We start from the raw sequence: 12936 nt of genomic DNA on the forward strand, positions 1-12936 counted from the left end.
GGAGAGTATCTAAAACTGTTAAGGGCTTCCCTGGTGGCTCAGATGGTAAAGAATCTGCCTGCAATGCAGGAGACCGAGGTTCGATCCGTGGATTGGGAAGATGCCCTGGAGGAGGGCATGGCAGCCCACTCTAGTATTCTTGCCTAGAGAATTCCATGGACAGAGCCTGGTGGGCTACAGTCCATAGGCTCTCAAAGAGTCGGACATGACTGAGCACAGCAGAGGCCGATTGGAGCTTACACATTCATGACCCATAATTATGCTACTGAGCCTTGAAAGGGGCCCAGTCTCACTTCCTCACACTCAGAAGCAAGCCCAATTATACCCACTGTCCAGCCGAAGTCAGGAGACTGGAAGGTTCACGCGATGAGCAAGCAAAGCCCTGACCCAGTGCATAACCACCGTTGGTGCCTCCTACACCTTTTTTTTCTTTTGGCACCCTCCTCCAACACCCTCCCCTCTCCTTGGTCCCCAGGGGAAAATGCTTCTGTAGGCAGGGTTCTACTATTCCAGGGACAGCTCCAACCCTTCTTCATTACTCCTGATTTGAGAAACTTAACGAAGCTCTTATTCTGTGCCCACACTCTTCTAGAATCAGAGGGTTCCAGAGCAAAACCAAAGATGCCAGGCCCTGGTGGGAGACTCAGAGTGAGACTATCTCAAGGGCTAATGAGCAAGAAGAAAGGGTAGGACTGACAGGCTGGGCTCTCTGCGGAGGTGACATGTGAGCAGAGACCAAAATAGGTCAGGGCAGGGACAAAGGCCCTGGGGCAGCCACCCAGGAGGCCAGGGAGGCTGGTGTGTGGGAGCGAAGGGGTGAGTGGCCAGGATGGGCACTGGGGTGCTGGCTGACACTGGGGCCTCCTCGTCTGGGTGTCAGGAATCACCAAGTGCCCTGGGGTTCTCAGTGGCAGCCAGGATGATTCAACGTTGAGACTTATCTCTGCTGGGGTGTTCAACCTGCAGAAGGTTCTGAGCAGAGGATTGACCCAACCTGCCATTCTAACATAAAGTTTTTTTGCTTTTGCTTTTTTCTCAGGTTTAAAATCATTTTATCTTTAAGCCCTGATTTTACAAAATGTGCCAGTTCCAAAGGGGAATTACATTTCCATCTGAATTTGTTCATGTAGATTGCATTCCAAATACATTGCAGCTAAGATGTGTGTACATTTTTACATGCGTGTTGGAAGAAAGCGCATAGAAGCAGCTGCTTTTTTTCAGTAAACTTGGGCTGTTTTCCGTCTCTTTGGGTCAGGGCACTACAGTCAGGTGAGAGGAGATTTATCTGGACCTTGTAGTACATACTGAACCACTGGGTGATGATTCGTCTTCTCTGCTTATACAGCCTCTTGGTACATTAGGCCAAATGTCTGATTGCAATTTTTGAAAGAGGACTCTTTGTAGATGGCATCTCTCACTTAATTCCTACCAGCCTGCTGCTTTCAGGTCAAGAATAACTTGGTTCCTGCCCTCTGCTGTGGATCAGTATCTGCTGACATGGCCCCCAGGCTCTGACTCCCACCTGGAAATATCATGAACGGCCCCCACCCTACACCTCCAGCCCCCGCCGACATAGGGTTTTCTTGACAATCACTCTGATTGTGTGTGGAGACCAGGTTGTAGAGGAGAAAAGAAGAACTTGGGAGAACAGGTAAGGGCCACAGCAATCCCCAGGCAATAGATGGGTCTGCTCCATCTCCCTGTAGCCTTGGGAAAGTGTCAGACTCTGGAGTGACCCAGAGAGACGGGGGTGAAGGATGACACATTTCTAAGGAAATGTAAGGCTGAGAAGGGGAACTGCTTTTGAGAGTTCTGTATATTACTCTGCCCTGCAGGGCAGCGCGTCTCCACAGGGAAGAAAGGAGGTTTTCAGGCTGCACATGTGGGGGCTCTGCTGCCCACCATACACACACACTCCCTGTTTCAGAGCTTCCTTTTCTGCTTCTGAGCCAGGCCCAGAGCAATCCGGTCTCTCTGGCATCAAACAAGTCAAGCCTGGGGTTATCCCATGTGTTCCAGAAAAATTCCAGCCTGCTTCGATCGCATGTGTAGCCCAGACATAAACTACCGATGCACGACGTGGAAAGCCCACTGACAACCTTCCTGCTTAGAGTCCACTGGGTTACGCAACGCACTTCAAGCGCTTCCATGTTCCAAATCTCCAAGCACATTCCAGAAACATTAAAAAGCACAGCTCACTTCTTCCAGTCTCAGCTCTAGGGATTGATTTCCCAGTGCTCCTCGTTGTTGGCCCAAGGGTCTGACCTGGGATTTGACAGCCAGACGACTCAGTGGGAAACCCCTCTGCTCTGGAAGGGACATTCCACAGGCGGTTGACAACTCCGTGAGTGAGGGACCGGACTCTGGAAGGGGAGAAAAAAAAGGTTTTTGTTTTTGTTTAAAAAGTGTTCTCCAGATGTCTGTAGAGGGTCACACTGAGGGTTTCCAGAGGCAAAGGTGTGGACTATGGGAACCGTACACAGTCTTCCTGATATTCACATGTAACTTTCTTCTTTTTAAAAAAATTAATTTATTTTTTGTTGAAGTATAGTTGATTTACAATGTTGTGTTAATTTCTGCTCTACAGCAAAGTGACTCAGATATACACACATATACGTTTTTTTTCATATTCTTTCCATCATGGTTTGTCATTGGGTATTGAGTATAGTTCTCTGTGCTATACATTAAGACCATGTATATCCATTCTAAACGTAATAGTTTGCATCTGCTAATCCTCAGCTCCCAATCTAGCCTTCTCCTACCCCTCCTCCACCTTGGCAACACAAGTCTGCTTTTCATGTCTCCCACATGTAGCTTTCTTATTGGAAACCAAACCAACGCAGAAACAGATTCATCTTTGTTCTCAAAGGATTTCTGAGATAAGTTGAAATTATTTAGTTAAGTGGTCAATCTTTTAATAAATAAAGTTGACAAACTTTATGATGTATGCTTAAATCAGTCCTGAATATTCATTGGAAGAACTGATGCTGAAGCTGAAGTTCCAATACTTTGGCCGCCTGATGCAGAGAACTGACTCATTGGAATAGACCCTGATGCTGGGAAAGATTGAAGGCAGGAGGAGAAGGGGATGACAGAGGATGAGATGGTTGGATGGCATCACTGACTCGATGGTCATCAGTCTGAGAAGGCTCTGGGAGTTGGTGATGGACAGGGAGCCTGGCATGCTGCAGCCGTGGGCTCGGACACAACTGAGCAACTGAACCACAGTGAACTATAGTGCGTGCCGTGCAGGTTACACCCACTTGAGAACATCCAGCCTGGGGGCAAGTGAGGCCAGTACCAGCCCCATGTTCCACACTCAGAGCTGTTCCCAAGCCCCAGGCCCATGAGCCCAGCGGAGGGCCTGCCTTTTTCGAATTCCCATGAAGGCCCTGTGTGGGCTGAGAGCAGTCATGCTCGTGGCAGGAGCTGCAGATTGATCTCTAATATCTGTTCTCTTCTTTCTCAGTGTTAGAAATATTACCAGGATCCAGATTCACCTAGAACTACATTTCCCAGCCTCCCTTGCAGTTGATGGCCATGTGACTAGTTTTTAGCCAATAGAGTGTGAGCAGAATTGTCTTGTGGCAGCTTCTGGAGCTTTCTAAAAGGACAGCTGATATATGACCTCTGCCCCATGTTTTTATCCCCTATTTTATTCTGAAAATTTTAAAATATATAGAAAAATTGGAATAATTATATAGTGAACTCTTACATTCCCATCCCCTAGATTCTATATGATCTATCCATCTATCTACCATCTATTACCTATCTATCATCGTTCCTATCCCTCCATCAACAACCCTATTAATATTTTTGATTCATTTTAGAGTAAATTGCAGGGACCAATATACTTTCTTCCAAATATGTCAGTGTATATTTGTTTATAATATCTTGATGTACAATTTTTACATATAATGAAATGAGCAAACTTCAAGTGTACATTTGGTGAGTCCCGACAAATATATTAAGAATCAGCAGCCCAGAAAGTTTCCTCATGCCCTCTCCCAGTCCATCCTCAACCTTCTTCCCACTGTTAGGCAACCATCGTTCTGATTTTCTCCACCATTAATTAGCTTTTCCTGCTCCAGAATTTCACTTAAATGGATCATTCATACAACGTATACTCCTGTGACTGATGGGTTTAGGTCAGCATCACGTTTTTGAGGGTCACCTTTGTTGTAGTTTCTATTGAGGAGTGATTGTCCACTGCAGGAGTATATCCATGCCCCTGTTGAAGGACCCTGGATTATTTCCAGGCTTGGGCTGTTATGAATAAAGCTGCATGTATTGAGAAACAGTTCCCCCGTGGGTCTCTCACATTTTCACCATATTGTAAGTGAGGGACCAGCTGCCCTTTCAAGGATGTTTCTATTTTGAAGAGTCTTGGAAAAGAACATGTCTCCCAGCAGAGCAATGGGTGGGTGTGCTTACTCCCCATTATAAAAGCTCCAGGTTCCCTAAGTCAGAGTTCCTCTCCTATAAAGCCTCACTGCATGTGCAGCATCCATCTGGTCCCATTCACGTTGCCCCCTGAGATTTGAGAATAAGAGGAACTGACGCAAATACACTGATGCTCTTGCTACTTGCTGTGCTGTGAGTAATAAAGTCTATGGTTCTCGCATCTTCTGCCAACCTCTGTAAACCATCGTCAGGCTGACATGCTAGCCTTCACATTGAGTAAAATCTCAGCCCCTTTGTACTTCTTGACACTGAACACTCTTGTAATCTTTGTTTTGATGACCATATGTTTGCCTCTTTCTTCTTTGTCCTTCTACCCTGCCGCCTGGAATGCAGATGTGATGGCTGGAGCTCTAGGCAATCTTGGCCCTAGAGGACCACAGCTTTTCTCTAGGGGTAGTGATGCAGGAAGGTGCAAGAAGCCTGGATCTCCTGGGTCTTTACAGATTAAAATCGCCATACTGGCCCTGGAATTTAACAGGACAGTTGCTTTGCTTACTCTATTGTTACTGTGTTCTTCTCCAGTCCTATCTAATGCAACCTACATCATCACTCATCCCTTCTGAAATGTCTTCCCCTTCCCTGTACAATGAACACTGTAGTAACCTCAATGAATGACTCTGTCAGGCCTCTAGTCCTTTCCACAAGGATTACTTCCCATATCCCAGTGCCCAGTGCAGGGTCTGGCAACCAGGAGGGGCTCAGGAGATGCTAATAGACCATCCATAAGTGAACAAATCCATTAAAGAGAGGTTCAGGTTAATAATGGTGGGAAAGGTCCATCCGCCAAGTGGTGGAACAGAAAAAAACATTAGATTGACAGGGAACGAGTCAGAGTTCCAGCCCTGTGCTGCGTGACCTTGGGCATAGCACCTACCCCTCTGGGCTCAGTTTTCTAGCTGTGCAGTGTGGGCTTTGGCTCAGATGATGAATGTCTGTGGCCCCCACTGGCCCTGAAGTGCTCTACTAACCCTGAAATCTTGGCCTTCCTGGCCATGCTTTCTGCTCCTTCTCATGTATCTTCTGCTGGACCAGTGGCATCTCTTGGTGGCCAAAGGAAGACCCATCCCTTGCTGGGCCTGGGACTGCTCTCGACCCAAGGTTGGGGAAATGTAGGTGCCTGGACCGCTTGGCAGCTGGGGGAGATTGGCAGCTTTAGCAGCCCAGCTGGTGGCATCAAGTTGCTGGGTGCCTGGTCACCACATTAATCTGCTCTTGGTGCCACTAATACCAATTTGTGAGCAGACAGCCAGGATCAGACAGGCCAGCTGTCAGGCAACTGTGGACAGCTCAGTATGTGGTTTGATTTTTATGGCTTAGGGCTGAAATTAGAAATTAATTAGCAGATTTAAGTTTCTGGAGCTGCTTCAGACAGGTAGCTCCCAGGGACCAGGTGACACCCGTTCAACCCAATGACCCTGGCCCAAGCAGCCTGGCTCCATCCTGCCAACAACCAAGGCATCAGTTCTGGCTCCAGCTCTGCCACCACCCTGCTGGGTGACCTGGCTGAGTGTCTTTCCCTCTCTGCTCAGCCTCCTCACTTGGACCACAGAGGAGTTGGGCTGGATGCTCTCTGCATCTTCCTAAATCCAACATGCTGTGATTCTCATTTGGCCTAGGATGCCCAGCATGGAGTAGAGCTTGGCAAGCCCTCTGTCCCCACTGCCAGTGGGACAACTTCCTCCACGGCACCCCTGTAATCTTTCCAGGATCCTCATTTCTAGAAAAACCAGGCAATAAAGTGGAATGATCTGCAGCGCAGCTAGGTCACCGCCTCCATCAAAGCTTCCGCCATTGCTGGGAAGGAAGCCCTGTCCACCTGAGTCACCCCTCTCATCTCGCGGCCCCCATGCTCCCCTTCATTGCTCATGGGATTCTGGCCACAGCAGCCTTCTTTCAAATCCTCTAAGTGACACCTTCCTGATGGTCACAAGGTCCTGCCACTCTCTGCCTGGTGGGAGCCTCTTCCGCCCCCACATTCCCCGCCCCCCACCTATCCTCCTCCAGGACTTTGCTCTGATATCTCTGCCCTGCCGGACTCCCGTTAGCATTCCCTGTGCATTTCCATGGTATCCCTCAGCTCAGTGGGAAGCATAACTCTTGAGATCACTCATCATTTGACATTCATCTGGCCCTGAGTCTCCTCAAGGCAGGAGCACATCTGTTTTACTCATCAATTTTGTCAGTGCCCACTAGTTATCACCCACTCTCTGTCCCACTCGCTCTCACACAGTTGCAGATCTCCTGATTTTAACTTGACCCGTGTTCACCCCAAATAAAGACCCCATTCCCAGTCTCCCTTGCAGCCGGGAGTGGTCACGAGCCAAGTCCTGGCTAATGGTTGTAAGTGGGCAGGAAGGGAACCACGGCCAGCTGGGCCCATCCCCCTGCATTTCTGCTCCTGGCAGGAGGCAGGGGTGAGGCAGGGGCTACTTTGGGCCCTGACAATGGGTTTCATTCCAGAAGGGCTGAGACACAAGGTAGTGGGGTCTGAGCAACATGCCAGCTGGGACTTTGACAAGACAGATAGTCAACATCAGGGTCCCCCAGAGAAACAGAGCAAATGGGGCATATAAACATAAGTGCATGCATGCTAAGTGGCTTCCGTCATGTCCGACTCTGACCCTATGAAACGTAGCCCTCCATCCACGGGATTCTCCAGGCAAGAATACTGGAGTGTGTTGCCATGCCCTCCTCCAGGGAAATCTTCCCAACCCAGGGATCGAACCCGAGTCTCTTACATCTCCTGCATTAGTAGGCAGGTTCTATACCACTAGGGCCGACTGGTAAACCCATATAGATATATATACCTAGGAGGAAATAATATAGGCATCGGCGCATGTAATTTTGGAGGCCAGGAAGTACCACCATCTGCTGCCTGCAAGCTGGCACCCAGGGATGCTGGTGGTGCCAGCCCAGTCCAAGCCCAGAGGTGCAGGAACCAGAGGAGCTGATGGTGTGAGTCTGAAGTCCCAAGACCCCGAACACTGGCGTTGGAGGCAGGAGATGGACATTTCAGCTCAAACAGAGAGCAAACCCACCCTCATCTTCCCTTTGCTTCTATCCTTCACCCTCAAAGGATGGGGTGATGTGCTCCCTCTTCTCTGCATGGGTGAGGGTCTACTGATCCCAAAGCTAGTCTCTGCCAGGAGCACTCTCATGGATACACTCAGAAATGATGTTTCACCAACTCTCTGGGCCTCCTGTAGCCCTGTCAGTGGGTTTCATTGAACGATGACAGAGGGCCAGTCCTCTGCCTTGTTCGAGCCACCGTCATTCTGGGTGTGTATCATGGTAACAGAAGTAGCAGTGTTAGATGCTCAGTCGTGTCTGCCAGGCTCCCCTGTCCATGGGATTTTCCAAGCAAGAATACTGGATTGGGTAACCATTCCCTTCTCCGAGGATCTTCCTGACCCAGGGACTGAACCTGGGTCTCCTGCATTGCAGGCAGATTCTTCACCATCTGAGCCACCAAGAAAGCCCCTTATCATAACTATACCCCAAACCTAATTACTCCTAATTACCACTGTCTGTGGTAGGCACTTAGAAAGTATTTGTTGATTAAATGAGTGAGTAAACAAACGAATGAGCAAAGTTTTGTGTTACAGAACTAATGGTCTTAAGCACAGGGAACTATAGTCAATATCCTGTGATAAACCATAATGAAAAGGGACCTTGTTGGTTTTCTGTTTTATATATGGTAGTTTGCATCTGTGAATCCCAAACTCCCACTCCATCTCAGTGACTTCTTGTGAAAATTAAATGAGGTACCCATGACAGGCATCTGGAAGAAGGAGGTTGACCCAGTACAGTGAACAGGCCTCTTGGTCACAAACCCGGGGTCCAGACTCTGCTGCCTGCCCGGTCATCTGCGTCTGAATCACGTCATTTAGTGCCTGGGGGGTCTCCACTGCTCAGGGTGCAGGGGGCGCCCAGGGCTCAGACTTGCCTGAGGCAACTGAGCCTCCAATCAGTATTTGAAAAATCAAGACATCGCTCTGTCTCTTTCACATGCGCGCACACACACACACACACACACACACACACACACACACACGTACACATATACATACACACACAGGTATATACCCTACATTTCAAGATAAATCAGAAGACTGGGCCCCCCTAGACACCAGTTCCTGCTGGGTACCAAGCAGCCGTTGACCAATAGCAGCTGCCCCTTCAGACAGGAGCTTGGGCGTTCTGCCCCCCAGGCCCTCCTGCCACCCTCTAGGTGACCCCTCAGCTGGCCCACCCCGATCCCTGCAGTGTTCTCAGCCCCCTTGCTGCTCCGTGTCTGCGGGCTCATCTGCTGGCATCTTCTCACTTGGCACCCTGACTCCCGGAGCCTGGAGCCCAGAGGCAGATGCAAGTCCTCTGCTCTTTCCCCACAGTGCCCCGCTGTGACCATGCTTTTCGGGACAAACCACGTGCCCACTGTGGGCTGGACCTCTGAGCAACTGAAGCTGGACCTGTGCCTCTTTAGGGTAGATCAGAACTCAGTTTCTGTGCTTCTTGAGGGTGTGTGGGGCAGGACGCGGCACCCAGGGTGGCTTTTGAGGCCCCAAGAGCGGACGATCTCAGCGCTGCAGGCAGCTTGGATCCCCGAAGGACTGTGTGGCCCCTGCCCACCTGGAGCCTCCGTCCTGGACTGTTGGGTGAGAGAGTGATGTGTCTCTTGGGCTTGAACCGTTACGTGTCAGGGTCTCTGTGCTTCAGCAAGTCAGGCTGCCCTACCATCACCTTCCAGAGCAGACTTCCGATCCTGGGACATCCGGTCACCCAGGGCTGTGGGGAATTTGGATGTGCGTGCAGGCGGAGCACAGACATTGGCAGACAGGCTGGGCAGTCACCACACTGCTGTTGACAAAACTCCCTCCTCAGAGAACGGGAGGCGAACGTGAGGCCCCGTCAGCCCAGGAGTGGCCAGGCCGTGACCCTGTGGGGGTATCCCAGCCTCCAATCCTGCCACACCCTGGCTGTGTCCCACCGCGTGGGGTCCTAGAGCCTGGCCCAGTGGCTGCTACAGCTTGGGTCCCCCCGAGCACCCTGGCCTCTCTCCTCCATGTCTCTCCCCGACACAGGATTGAACAGCCCCTCATCCGCTCTCCGTAGCGGGCGGCCTCTCACTCCACTTTTCCTGGTGCCTCTATGAAAGGCAAGTGGTGATACAGGTTTCCAGGACTCTGTACGGCAAAGCCATTGGGTCTTCAAAAGTGGAGCTGCCTGGGGAAAGGGGAGGGGTTTGGGGGAGGGATAATTGAGGAGTTTGGGATTAACATACACACACTACTATATATAAATTAGATAATCAACAGGGATTTACTATATAGCACAGAGGACTCTACTCAGTTCTCTATGGAGCTAAATGGGAATGAAATCCAAAAGCGAGGGCATGTATGTATACACGTGGCTGAATCACTGTGCTATATACCTGAAACTAACACATTGTAAATCAAGTGTGAAAGTGAAAGTGAAAGTCACTCAGTCGTGTCCGACTCTTTGTGACACCATGGACTGTACAGTCCATGGAATTCTCCAGGCCAGAATACTGGAATGGGTAGCCTTTCCCTTCTCCAGGGGATCTTCCCAACCCAGGGGTCGAATCCAGGTCTCCCGCATTGCAGGTGGATTCTTTACCAGCTGAGCCACCAGGCAAGCCCAAGATTACTGGAGTGGGTTGCCTATCCCTTCTCCAGCAGATCTTCCCAATCCAGGAATCCAATTGGGGTCTCCTGCATAAACTCTGATATAAAGTAAAATTCGAAAACGAAAGGTTTGGCCCAAGGGAAAAAAAAAAGAAAGTACTCAATGCATATTTGAATAAACAAGCAAATGGGGGGAAAAAAGGAGAGTTACCTCTCTCCATCTTTCCTGCCATGACAGTCACTCCCAGTCACAAAGCCCTGCATGGGGATGGCTGTGGCCTGCCTCATGGCCAAGGGAGGGGATCACAGGCTGCACATAGCTGGATATGGGGGCGCCACCCACTCTGGCAGCCGCTTCACTAACAAGCTTGGGCAGCAGGGATCGTGTCGGGCCAGATGCGGTGGGACACCCCAGGGTGGGGTCCTTACAGCTGACAGGCTTCTAAACAGCCCCTACGCCCATCACTGGGGCTTACAGCTGCTTTTTATTTTCATTCCTTTTCCTCCAAAAGTATGAAAATAAAAATGACAAAGGATGCTGATTCTACATCCCAGTGACCTGACTTTTGGGGCTTTTGGAGGAGCTGGCAACCCCGTTTGGCCTGATGAAGCTTGAGCAGGTTCGTCTGCAGGGCTGGTGGTCACTCCAAAGCCAGATGACAAGGTTTCCGTGGCCCCAGGTGCTCCTGAGTCCCATCTCTATGTCCTTCTCCAGGCCACTTTGCAGAAGGGGGCTGAGAGCTGTCTGGAAAGAGCATAGACTACAGAACTCAGCGCCCCGTGTTCGAGTCTTTTCGTCCACAGGTGGCAGTGTCTAGGCATTGACTAGAATCATAACTGCCTGAGGTCTCAGTCTGATCATCTGCCAGAGGGAAGAGGAATGCTCACACACAGGCTTATTGTGAGAATTGATTGACCACAAGTTCCCGGCATCTACCATGGGCCAGACATGTGACTATAAAGAATGACAAAGCCTTTCCAACCTCATCTCACTCACCCCCTGGTGATGGTGGCTTCCTTCGTGACATCAGGGGTCAGACCTCACTGGCTGTCCTCACTTGAAGCTTAGTGTTGGCCCTTTGCCTCTGCCAAGCGCTTTCTGCTCACGTGGGCGTGTGCCTCTGTGCGTGTGTGTGTATGTGTGTGCGCACGTGCTTGCAGACGCGTGTGCTAAGGGGAGGGGGTGGTTCAGAAGCATGTGTGCTTGTGATCCTCTGTGCGTGTGTGTGTATATGTGTGTGTGCACGTGCTTGCAGACGCATGTGCTAAGGGGAGGGGGTGGTTCAGAAGCACGTGTGCTTGTGATCCTCTGTGAGTGATGTCAGGTTGGCAGCTTCTCAATGGCCGTCAGGGGGTCCTCATCAAGGCACTTCTTTCAGCATCCCCAGGGACCCCTCTCCAGCCCACACCAGCCCAGTCCCCACACTCCATTCAGCCACCACCAGGCCCCCCCGAGATCAGATTGCTCCCCTTTCCTGCCTCACCTGTCTCTATCCAGCAAACCTCACCTTCTCCAGGTGGGCCTGGCGCTGCCTGCTGCGGACACTAAAATACACTTGGGCACTGCCTGCCCTCAGAAGGCTTGCAGTCTCCCGGGGAGGCGGACGGGTACACTGGGCTGTGGAGCAAGGCAGGGGGTGCAGAGCAGTGGGCCCTTGCTGTGGTCGGCGGTGGGGGGCGGCGCCCAGCAGTGTCTCCTCTCCCGAGCTGGGGTCTCCAGCCCCGCTCCCTACTCCAGGCAAGCCTAAGGGCTTTTTCGTCCTTTCCCCAGTTGTGCAAGCTAATAGCACAGACTGAGCTCTGAGAGATAAGAAATGTTCCCCAACTTCCAAGGGGGAGTCCAGCGTTGAGCCTGGCCTGTGCATCTGCTTCTGTGCATCTGCAGGGTGTTGCCACCCACCTCCGGTCGTCAAGACCTCCAGTCCTCAGGCCCGGGCTAAAGGCTGCCCTGCTGGCTCCACGAAGAGTCAAGTCCACAGGGAGCTCTCATCTCTGTCCGAAGAGGCCATCAGGGCTGGTGTTCCCTGGGGGCATGGGTGGGGCTGTCTGCAGGCCAGCCCCTCCTGCAGACTGTGCTGGTGGACCCTTTAGCCCACCTATGAGTAAGTCCTGAGCCCCTGTCATGCTCCAGGCCTCACGCTCAGAGGCCACAGATCACCGGAGAAGTCCCTGCCTTTTGGGGGATGGAAGATGAAGATGAGAAGCTGGGCTGTAGCAAGAAGCAGGAACCTTTGGGGACAAGTCCTGTGGATGCTCCAAGGGAGGATATTGTGGATCGAGAGGTGAGGATTGTGGATGGAGGGCTTCCAGGAAGAGGTGGGGAAGGGACCACACTCTTGAAAGGAATAAGCTATCCTTTGTGTACATGCCTGCTGCTCTCCATTCTGAAAATGTCCTCTTCAGCACATGTGATGGTTCCAGCTAAGCACACAGCTCAGAGCACGGGGATTTAGCTTGTTTGAGGGAGCTGCCAGGACTGTGGTCCATGGAGAGGAGTCTTGGAGGTCCGGCCACATGTCTGGCTACCCCTGGGCCTTGGCTTCAGTTGCTGCATCTCAGCTGTGGCTCCTCCTAAATCCTCCACTCCCTGCCCCTGCCCCCGGATTGCTGCCACACCCCGCCCTTTGCACACTGCCTGCTCTCAGCCTGTCACTCTCTGGATCCTTCTCTGCGTGTTCTGCTTCCAAAAACCCCAAGAGGGAGCATCTATTTGGCTGAACAGACACCGGGCTCTGGGCCATGTGCTCAAGCCAGGCTACCAACAGCTGCTCTGGGTCAAGACTCCAAGTCTGGTGTCCCCAGCTGTGGCCAGTGCCTTGGGTCGCAT

The sequence above is a fragment of the Cervus elaphus genome, chromosome 33 (genome assembly GCF_910594005.1).
Source record: "Cervus elaphus chromosome 33, mCerEla1.1, whole genome shotgun sequence".
Lineage (NCBI taxonomy): Eukaryota > Metazoa > Chordata > Mammalia > Artiodactyla > Cervidae > Cervus > Cervus elaphus.